Source organism: Elephantulus edwardii, unplaced genomic scaffold (assembly GCF_000299155.1).
Source record: "Elephantulus edwardii isolate Elephantulus edwardi_28Jun2011 unplaced genomic scaffold, EleEdw1.0 scaffold00181, whole genome shotgun sequence".
Taxonomy (NCBI): Eukaryota; Metazoa; Chordata; class Mammalia; order Macroscelidea; family Macroscelididae; genus Elephantulus; species Elephantulus edwardii.
In genome coordinates this window covers 841852-852090 of record NW_006399931.1, presented here as the reverse complement: position 1 = coordinate 852090, position 10239 = coordinate 841852, and positions in this window count along the sequence as shown.

The following is a 10239-nucleotide window of genomic DNA, read 5'->3' as shown; positions in this document are numbered from 1 at the left end:
TTGCTGTGAGCTACAGCTAACTTGACAACACCTGACAATGAGGACTGTCATCTTCCATATGGATTGAAGCTCAACAGCAAGAAGACAAAGCTTCTCACCACTGGGCCAACTGGCAGCACCATGATGGATGGAGGAGATTGGGGTTGTTAACAGTTACAGCCTGCTCAGCTCCACAGTCAACACCAGCAGTCAGGAAATCAAAAGACGAACTGCACTAGGAAAATCTGCTGTCGGGGACCTCTCCAGAGTACTGATAAGCAACGATGTCAGTCTAGAGACTAAGGTGCACCTGGTCCAGGCTATGGTTTTCACAATTATTTGCTATGTATCAGATACCTGGACAACAACTAAGGATGACAGAAGAAGAATTGATGTCTTCGAGTTGTGGTGCTGGAGAAGAGTCTTGAACATACCATGGACCACCAAGAAAACAAACAGGCCTGTCTCGGACAGGGTGAAACCAAGTTTCTCCTTGGAGGGAAGGACTTTGAAGCTCAGTCTCACATACTTGGGGCATGTGGCCAGGAGGGGCCCATTCTTAAGAGAAGAACATAATGTTCAAAAGGGTGGAGGAACAGCACAGAAGAAGACCCCGGATGAGATAGACTGATACAGTGACTGGGGCAATGGAAGTAGGTGTGTTTGAGTCAGTGAGAATGGCTCAGGACAGGGCAGGCTTCATAGAAGTTGTACCTAGGGTTGCTATGAGTCACAGGCAACTCGACGGCACACAACAACAACAACAACTGTAGAGAAAAGTGTTCATATTTAAAAGTCTCAAAAAATAGCATAAGAGCCCCTTAGTATGGTTCAGACACATAATGGAATATTATGTGACATTAAAGAATAACTATAAATCCACAAAACACTTCATAACATGGGTGGACCTAGATGTCATAATGCAGATGGAAAGGAAGGGGGGGAATTACTAATTAGAGAGTAAACGGGAAGCTCTGGTGGCACCATCTGTAGGAGCGGCACTGCTAATCCAAACACGTCCCCTTTCTGGTGGTTTGAAGCCACCAGCAGCTCCTTGAGGAAAAGATGGGCGTTCTCCCATGCGAGTCACAGCCTCAGCAATCCTGCTGGAGGGTCAGCTATGAGTTGGTTGGAGGATTGAGTAGCAGGAGTAGAGAGTCAACACGTATTAAAACATGGGTGAAGGAAAAGGCAATGACGGGAGGTCAGCCCAAATGACCAGAACAAAGGAAGACTCGGAGGAGTGTACAAGAGTCACAGACATCAAAGGTAGAAACGATTATACGCATAAACTCTGCAATAATAAACATCAACAGGAACCTGTGAGTGAGTTCAGAGGCGGACAAGCCACCTGAACAGGTGTTCGAAGGCAAGTTCATACACCTATGAACACAGGTTTGAGAGGTCACTTCTACAATCATGTTTGCACATATTGCAAATATATCCAGGTAGAATACTCAAGGGCAAAAGCTGTGAAAACAACTTCGCTATCACCAAGCACCTTGGGAGAATGAGTCACTGGGCTTAGGATTTCAAGGCCACAGTCTTAAGGAGACATCTAGGTCAATTGAATCCATAGTTCACAAAGACAATGCTCTGTATTCTACTGTAGGGAGTAGTGGTGGCTGTTAGATCCTGTCGAGTTGGCTCGATCCATCTCCACAAGCCTCTGTGTTATCCATATACTCTGTATATAACAGACAAAACGCTGCCCGATCCTGTGCCACCCTCACAATCCCCGCTGTGCTTTAAGCCCACTGTTTGAGCCACTGGGTCAATCCATTTTCCTGAGGGTTTCCTCTTTTTTTCTAAGTTTAATCCCCCTTTTCAAGGTCAGATCCTTCCTAGTAGAATGCCCGAAGTATGTGAGATGCAGTCCCACCACCTTTGCTTCTAAGGAGAACTCGGACGATACCTCTTCCAAGGATGATTTGCTTGGGTTTCAGGCAATCCACAGCAAAGTCAATACTCTTCACCAACACCATGACTCAAAGGCAGGTATCAATTCTTCTTGGGTCTTCATTATTTATTGTCCAGCTTCCACATGTGGATGAAGCAATTGAAAATACTCTGGTGACTCGAGTCTTGAAAATTACAGAGTGGCCACCTAAGACGTGACTGTTGGTCTCTCTTGATCTGGAGTAAAAAGAACCAAAGACTCAAGGAAACAAGTGGTTCTGAGGACTAATGTGAACCACAGCCTCCATTACACGGCGGCCAGAGGGGCTAGATGGTTCTAGGATACTATTACAAATACCCCGGTTTGAATCACAGAGGGTCCTGAAAAGATGAGGGGGAAATGAAAAACAAAATTAAAACTCATAAAATTTACTAGGCTTACTGGTCTGACTGGGACTGATGGACCTTCTAAGACTGCCCTTAGATGAAACCCAGCATGAGGAGACAAGGAGACCCCATAGGACACTACAAGAATCCTCTTCAGGACGCCCCACAGCATAGTTACTTCACAGGACAGCTGACCGTAGGAGATAAAAGGGCAGCACTGCCCCAAAACAAAGCTCAAAGGGAAGGGGGGAAAATGAAGAAAGGGGGAAGAGCTTTATTGAGAGAACTGGTGTATCGAGAGAACTACGACTAGTATTAGGAAACAAAACAAAAATAATTAAATGAAAAAATTAGTGCTATAAACTCTCACTCAAATGGCAATCATTTTTTTAAAGTGACTATTAAAACGACATCTATAATCAGCATAAGTGAAAGAGATCATTTCAGGTGCTTTATTTTTGTTTAGCTTCATTCTTGAGGGAGGGAAGAGATTTTCCAGTTTATACTTAAAATTTCTAAGCAAATAAGAATGTTAATTGAGATTGGTTTCCTGAAATGAAATGTAAGATTTTCTAGTCGACATGATTAAAGAAGACCAAATGAAGGTCAAGCAATGTCTTTGAATTGTGTTGTTGAAGAAGAGTATTGAGGGCTCGGGAGCGCGCGCGCGCGCGCGCTGGAGGGGGCGGGTGGGGCAGGATCCCGAGGCGAGGCTTGCGCGCCTGCCCCCGCCCTGGCCTCCAGCGCCCACCCGGTCGGCCCGGCCCAGCCATGGTCAAGGTGATCCTCATTTTCAACAACCACGGGAAGCCGCGGCTCTCCAAGTTCTAGCAGCCGTACAGTGAAGATACACAACAACAAATCATCAGGGAAACATTTGGTATCGAAAAGAGATGAAAATGTTTGTAATTTCCTAGAAGGAGGATTGTTAATAGGAGGATCTGACAACAAACTGATTTATAGACATTATACAACATTCTGTTTTGTCTTCTGTGTGGATTCTTCAGAAAGAGAACGTGGCATTTTAGATCTAATTCAAGTATTTGTGGAAACGTTAGACAAGCGTTTTGAAAATGTCTGTGAACTGGATTTAATTTTCCATGTAGACAAGGTTCACAATATTCTTGCAGAAATGGTGATGGGGGGAATGGTATTAGAGACCAACATCAATGAGATTGTTATACAAATTGATGCACAACATAAACTGGAGAAATTTCAGGCTAGCTTAGCAGGAGCACCAGCCCGTGCTGTATCAGCTGTAAAGAATATGAATCTTTGTGAAATTCCAAGACATATTCACATTGGTGACATCAGTATAAAAGTGCCAAACCTGCCCTCTTTTAAATAAAAAATGTAAAAGGCTACTCCCAGGTAAAATCTGGGGGGGGAAAGTCATCCAAGTTTACCATGCAGTTGTTTACCAAAAATAGAGGAGGAGAGTCTTAACTTTTGCTCTTGGATTTAAGTCAAGGTACTGTATAGAAATTGTGTAAAATCAGTATGTGTAGATCAATGTTGCTTTTCTCGCTCAGTGACTTTAAAGAAATTGAATAGTTTCTGTGTGATTTTTTTCTTCTTCTTTTCTAAACTGCATTCCTATGCCCACTTAAGGCATGCCTCTTATATATTGGCTACTACAGTATTCTGAAAGTGTTTGAGATATTTCTTTAATTATGTACAACTCCAAATGTTGGTGTTTTGTATGGATCACAAGTACAGCATTCCTTAATTCTTTCTGCTATTTGTCATAATTGTTATTTAAAAAACCAAGTATGTACTGCATGAAAACATTCTGACCTTTTTCTCTTAGTTTAAATAAACTCCAAGGTAACTGGAAAAAAAAAAAAAGAAGAGTATTGAATAGCCCATGTTTTGCACTGGGCAAGTCTGCAGTCAGGGACCTTCCCAAATTACTACAGAGCAATGATGTCAGTTTGAGGATTAAAGTACACCTGATTCAAGCCATGGTCTTTTCAGTCACTTGCTAGTCCATCTGAGAGTTGGACAATGAACAAGGATTACAGAAGAACTGATGCCTTTGAACTGTGGTGTTGGAGAAGAGTAGTGAATATCCCATGGACTGCCAAAAGAACAAACTGGATAGGTCTTGGAGAAGGTGTAGCCAGAGTGCTCCTTGGAGGCAAAGATGGTAACGCTTCATCTCACATACTTTGCACCTGTTGCTAGGAGAGGCTATTTCTTTCCAGGGAGGTGTGGAGGAAAGGTGGAGGAATGGCAAAGGAAAAGACCCTCAACCAGGTCAGTTGACACAGTAACTGTGTTAGAAGAGTGTGAGGATGGCACACAGGATAGGGCAGGGTTCAGGGCTGTTGTTCACAGGGTCACATAAGTCATACTATTTTTTTTATTTTATTATTTTTTGTGTGTACTGTCAAATCAGATCTGACTGGTACAGGAGGAGATTGTTCCTCCTTCTCCAGCAGAGCATCTGGTGGATTTGAACCATGCACCTCTGAGATTGCAGTTGCAGCTTCTTGCCACTAGGCCACCAGAGCTTGCCAAGTCATACTATTTTTAAAAATTCATTTTAATGAAAGTTTACAGAGACTTAGTGTTTCCATTCATTGTTGCACTTTTCTCCCTGCCTAACCCCCCCCGACCCCGCATGACTCATACTTGACTCGACAGCACCTAACAACAGCAACATGGACTGCCAAAAGAATCAGCGAGTCTGTTGGAGGAAGTATAACCAGCACGCTGCTTAGAGGCAAGGTTGGTGAAACTTCATCTCACATCCTTCAGGCACGTTGTTGGGGGGGCCGTCATCTCATGGAAAGGACTTCTCCATGAAAAAGACACCATGGGGGGGAAAGGAAGAGAGTGACCCAGAGAAGAAGACCCTCAACTAGATGAACTGACTGACGTAATGACCGCAACAATGGATTGAGCATGGGGATAAGGACGCTGCTGAATGATAGGGCAAGGTGTCTATCTGTTGTTTCTAGGGTCACTATGAGTCTCTATGAGAAAAAACGCTCTGTGCCTGTAAGATGTAATATCAATTAGGAAAAGGGCTTTGGTTAAATTAATGAAATGAACCAATTTTGGAAAAGTAGGTCACGAAAGGAAAGAGGAAACCCTCAAGGAGACAGGCCGTCACAATGACTGTCACAACAGGATGAATGAAGCACAGCAGAGATTAAGGGGACAGCACAGGATCCCTGTGAGTCAGAGTCAACTTTATGGCAACCAACAAAAATAACCACTTTTCAAATACAAAAAGGGCAAGTCAGGTACAGAAACCACCACTCACAGATGTGGAAAAGATGGATGCCACCACAGAGATCTTCAAGGAAGAGAAGCTGATGGTGCAGAGAGAAAGCTTCTCATTAGAGCCGGTGCCTTGAATTTGGACTCTAGCCTCCTAAAAAGTGAGGTGGTGGTGGTTGTTAGGTGCTGTTGAGTCAGAACCGACTCAGCTGACTCCAGTGGGTTTTGAGAGGCTGTAAGTTGCATAAAGGAGACTGCCCATCTTTCTCCCACAGAGCAGCTGGTGAGTTTGAACTGTTTGCCTTTGTGTTGGCAGGACGACTCCTTACCACAAGGCCACCTTCAATATGAGTTACACCTCATAGAGTGCCCTTCAATACGAGTTACACTTCAACGTCAAGAAAACAAAAATCCTCACCACTAGATCAACAGACAATATAGATAAAAGACTGAAGTTGTCAACAAGTTCATTTTACTTGGATCCATAATCAACATCCGTGGGAACAGTAGTCAGGAAAGCAAAAGACATATTGCACTGGGAAAATGTGTTGTCAAGGACTTCTCTCAAGTTCTAAAGAGCAAGGATGTCAGTTTAAATACTAAGGAGCACTTGATTGCCGCCATGTATCTTCAGTTAGACAATGAATAAGATGACAGACGAAAAATTTATGCCTTTGAATGGTGACGTTACAGAAGAGGACTAAATATCCCATGGGATGTCAAATGAATAAAAAAATTTGACTGGAAGGGAAACTAGGGTGCTCCTTAGAGGCAACGATGGTGAAACTGTCTCATTTACTTTGGTGTATTTTCAGGAAGAACCAAGCCTTGGAGAGAGATTATGCTGGGAATGGAGGCATGTCAGAGAAAGAGAAGAGACCTTCCACAAGATGAACCAACACAGTGACTACTGCAATGGGTTTGAGCATGCCAGAGATCATGAAGGCAGTGCAGACCAGGGCCAGGCACAGATCTTTCATTCATAGGGTGTGTATGAGGCGAGCTCTGGTGGCCTAGTGACAAGAAGCTGCACTGCAATCCCAGAGGTTCATGGTTCGAATCCACCAGATGCTCTGCTGGAGAAGGAGGGACAATCTCCTCCTGTACCAGTCAGATCTGATTTGATGATACACACATACACACACACACACACACCACACACCACACACCACACACACACACACACACACACACACACACACACACACCACACACACACCACACACACACACACACACACACACACACACACACACACACACACGGCCTAGTGGTAAGAAGCTGCACTGCAATCCATAGGGTGAGTATGAATCATAGTCAACTCGACAGCAACTAACAACATTAACATCAACAATACCAAAGCATGAGAAAATAAATGGAAGGAGTGGAGCAAATGGTCAAGGACTTGGGTGCTAACCAAAGAGCTGGGAGTTCAAACCCACTCAGTACCCTGTGGAAGAAAGGCTTTACAATGTGATATAAAGATTACAGGCAAGCTTCGGAGGCAGCTCTTCTCTGTTACATGGACTTCTATGAGTCAGAATCCACTTGACAGTGCCTAACAGCTACACATGCATAACATACAGTTTTGGGTTTGTTTTTTTTTATATTATTTTTGTGTGTGTGTACCATCAAATCATATCTGACTGGTAAAGAAGGAGATCGTCCCTCCTTCTCCAGCAGAACATCCGGTGGATTCGAACTGCGCACCTCTGGGATTGCAGTGCAGCTTCTTGCCACTAGACCACCAGAGCTTGCCATAACATACAGTTTTGAACACTCTCTTTCTCTGCTATGCAACTAACTAGCCTTTCCCAAATAGGCTTTGTGGCAGGGGCCTGGTGTGTCTGCTGAAGTTCCTCACCTCGTGCTGCAGCTTCCTAAGCATGTCCTAGGACCATATACCACCGAGGTAGAGAGGCTTAAAGACAGCTTATCTACTTAGAGAGCTGACTTCACAGATGAGAAAGCTGAAGCCTGGAAGAGACCTTTCCAGCAAAGTGGGTGCCCTCTGCCCATTTTTAAAGGTTGACCCTGCGTCCATGGGGCATCTTCCTCTGATGCTCTCAATGCCACCACCCTGCCACTCTACCCACATCCAAACTCACGTGGTCCTTCTCCCTTATTGCATATCTACTGTCAAAGGTTGCTCAGATAGTTAATGTGTAAAATGTGAGCAAATTTACGGTAAATCAAAAATCTATAAATTTACTATAATCTATCACTTATGAAATATTACTATAAAATGCCAGTGGTGTTTTCACTGAGAAGTTGGGAATCACATGGAAAAAATGTAGGAAATAAAAAAGTTCAGTCATATCCCCTAGAAATTAGCAGTGTAAGAATGACATTGCACAACAAATGTAAGTACATTGTGCACCTGTTCTAGTCTTTCAAAAATTTAATGAAATATCTCATGTTGTTGTTATGTGCCGTCGAGTCGTTTCCGACTCATAGCGACCCTATGCACAACAGCCCTAAACCCTGCTCTATCCTGCGCCAACCGCACCGCCTCTGACACACCCATCCCGATTACCCCAGTCACCGAATCAATCCATCTCATAGAGGGTCTTCCCCTCCTGCGTTGTCCCTCAACCCTCCCAAGCATGATGTCCCTCTCCAAGGACCCGTCCCTCCTGGCAACATGTCCAAAGTATGTCAGACGAAGCCCCAGAATCCTTACACACAAAAATATTATTCACTCATTCAAGAAACATTTATTTAGTACTAAATGCCAGTTACTCTTCTAGATTTAGATACACAGTAAGTGATTAAATAGTCAAAGTCTTTGTCCTCAAGGAGCTATATCCTAGGAGGATTGTTGTCAGATGCCATTGAGTTGAATATTGACTCATAGAGACCCTATGAACAACAGGTCTGAACCCTGCTCTCTCCTGCACCATCTTCACACTTCCTGAGACACACGTGGCGGTCACTGTGTCAATCGACCTGGTCAACATGTCTTCCTCTCTCTTGCCGACCCTCAACTCTTACAAACATCATCCCTCTCCAAGGAATAGCCCCTGCTAGCAACATGCCCAAAGTATGTGAGGCAAAGCCTCATCATTCCTACTTCCAAAGAGCTCTCTAGCTGTACTCTCTGCAAAATTTATGTGCTTGTTCCTTTGGCCACCCGTGGGATGTTCAGTATTGTTCTCTAATACCACATCTCAAAAGCATCAATTCTTCTTGTTTTCTTTTTTCATTGTCCAGCTCTCAGATGCATAGCAAGCGATCAGAAAGACCATGGCCTGAATCAGACAGACCTTAGTCCTCAAACTGGCATCATTGCTTCTCAATAATTCTGAGAGGTCCTTAACTACATATTTTTCTAGTGTAAGGCATCTCCTTATTTCCTGACTGTTGGTAAGATAGATAAAATATGCTTGGTCATGCAGAGACCATGAAGAAAAATCAATGAGAGTAAAAGGGATGTGGAATATTGGCAAATAGGGAGGGTGGAGTGTTGATTTACACATGACTATTAAGAATGCCTCCTAAAGGGTGGGAGAGGCTGGAAGCAGAGGGATGTGGATGTGCAGGGGTGGGGGGATTAATCATTGGGTTGTACAATTTGATGGGTGGGAGAGAAATTGAGAGAATTTGTTCAAATTTGTATTAAAATTTTGTAAATAAACTAGTAGCAGAAAAAAATTTTTAAAAAAATGCCTCTTAAGAAATTATTGAGTCAGGATCCGGAAACAGGTGAAAGAGTGAGCCATTTATTCATTTAGTAAGTATTTACTGAGCTTGTCTAATAGAGACTGTTGAAGCCTGGAACTGAACTTACTCCTGTGACTCAACTTTCAGCCTCCTATATGACATGCTTATAAAGTGAACAATAATATAGGGAAGTACTCACAACTTAGAATCCTAAATCATCACAAGATCAAAAGGGCAGCACTTGCCCAGGTATAAGGTTCATAAGTCAGGAAGGCATAGGTTAGAGGATGAATGAAAACAAGACTCACAGAGAGGAACCAGGAAGAGTGCCGTTACAATGTGGGGGATTATAATTAATGTCACAAAACAAAGTCTGTATAAATAATGGAATGGTAAATCAACTGCTCTTCAAACTTTTATTCAAAGCATAATAAAAAAACGTATTTAGTATATACACTCTGAAAGGTCACCTGGAAGCTAGGCAGCATTCTGCGCAGACACAACCCTTGGGAAACATTTCAATGCTACAGCCAATCAGCCAATCAGAAGACAGCATGACCACTGGCCACTTTCTGCTTAATGCCAGCCCTGACACAATCCACTGAAAGGGTCCTGGGCAGCTCCATACATGTGAACGGGAAGGGGGCATCCAATTAGCATTCTCTACAGAGAGCTGACCACCAAATAGAGAGAGCTGACCACTCAATAGATCAATTTACATCCCCTCCTCCCATCCCCACCCTCACCCCCCCACATAAAACCTTCCTTGTAACTTTCCTGCATGCAACTTCCCATTTCCACTGGCTCCCTTGGCCTGGCAGTGTGGAACTCACCCAAGAACTGATAATAAATTCCTTTGTTTTACTTCATAAATAAATTAAATGAGTAATTAAATAATGAAAAATACATAACTATTTTTTTCATTTCTCTTCAAACTTTTTTTTATTGTACTAGTTTACTTTCAGAAGTTCAGGCTGCTTTGAAGGAAATGGCAAAAAATAAGGCTCCAGGAATAAATGGTATACCAATTGACATATTTCAGCTAACAGATGCTGCCCTGGATGTGCTCACCAAGTTGTG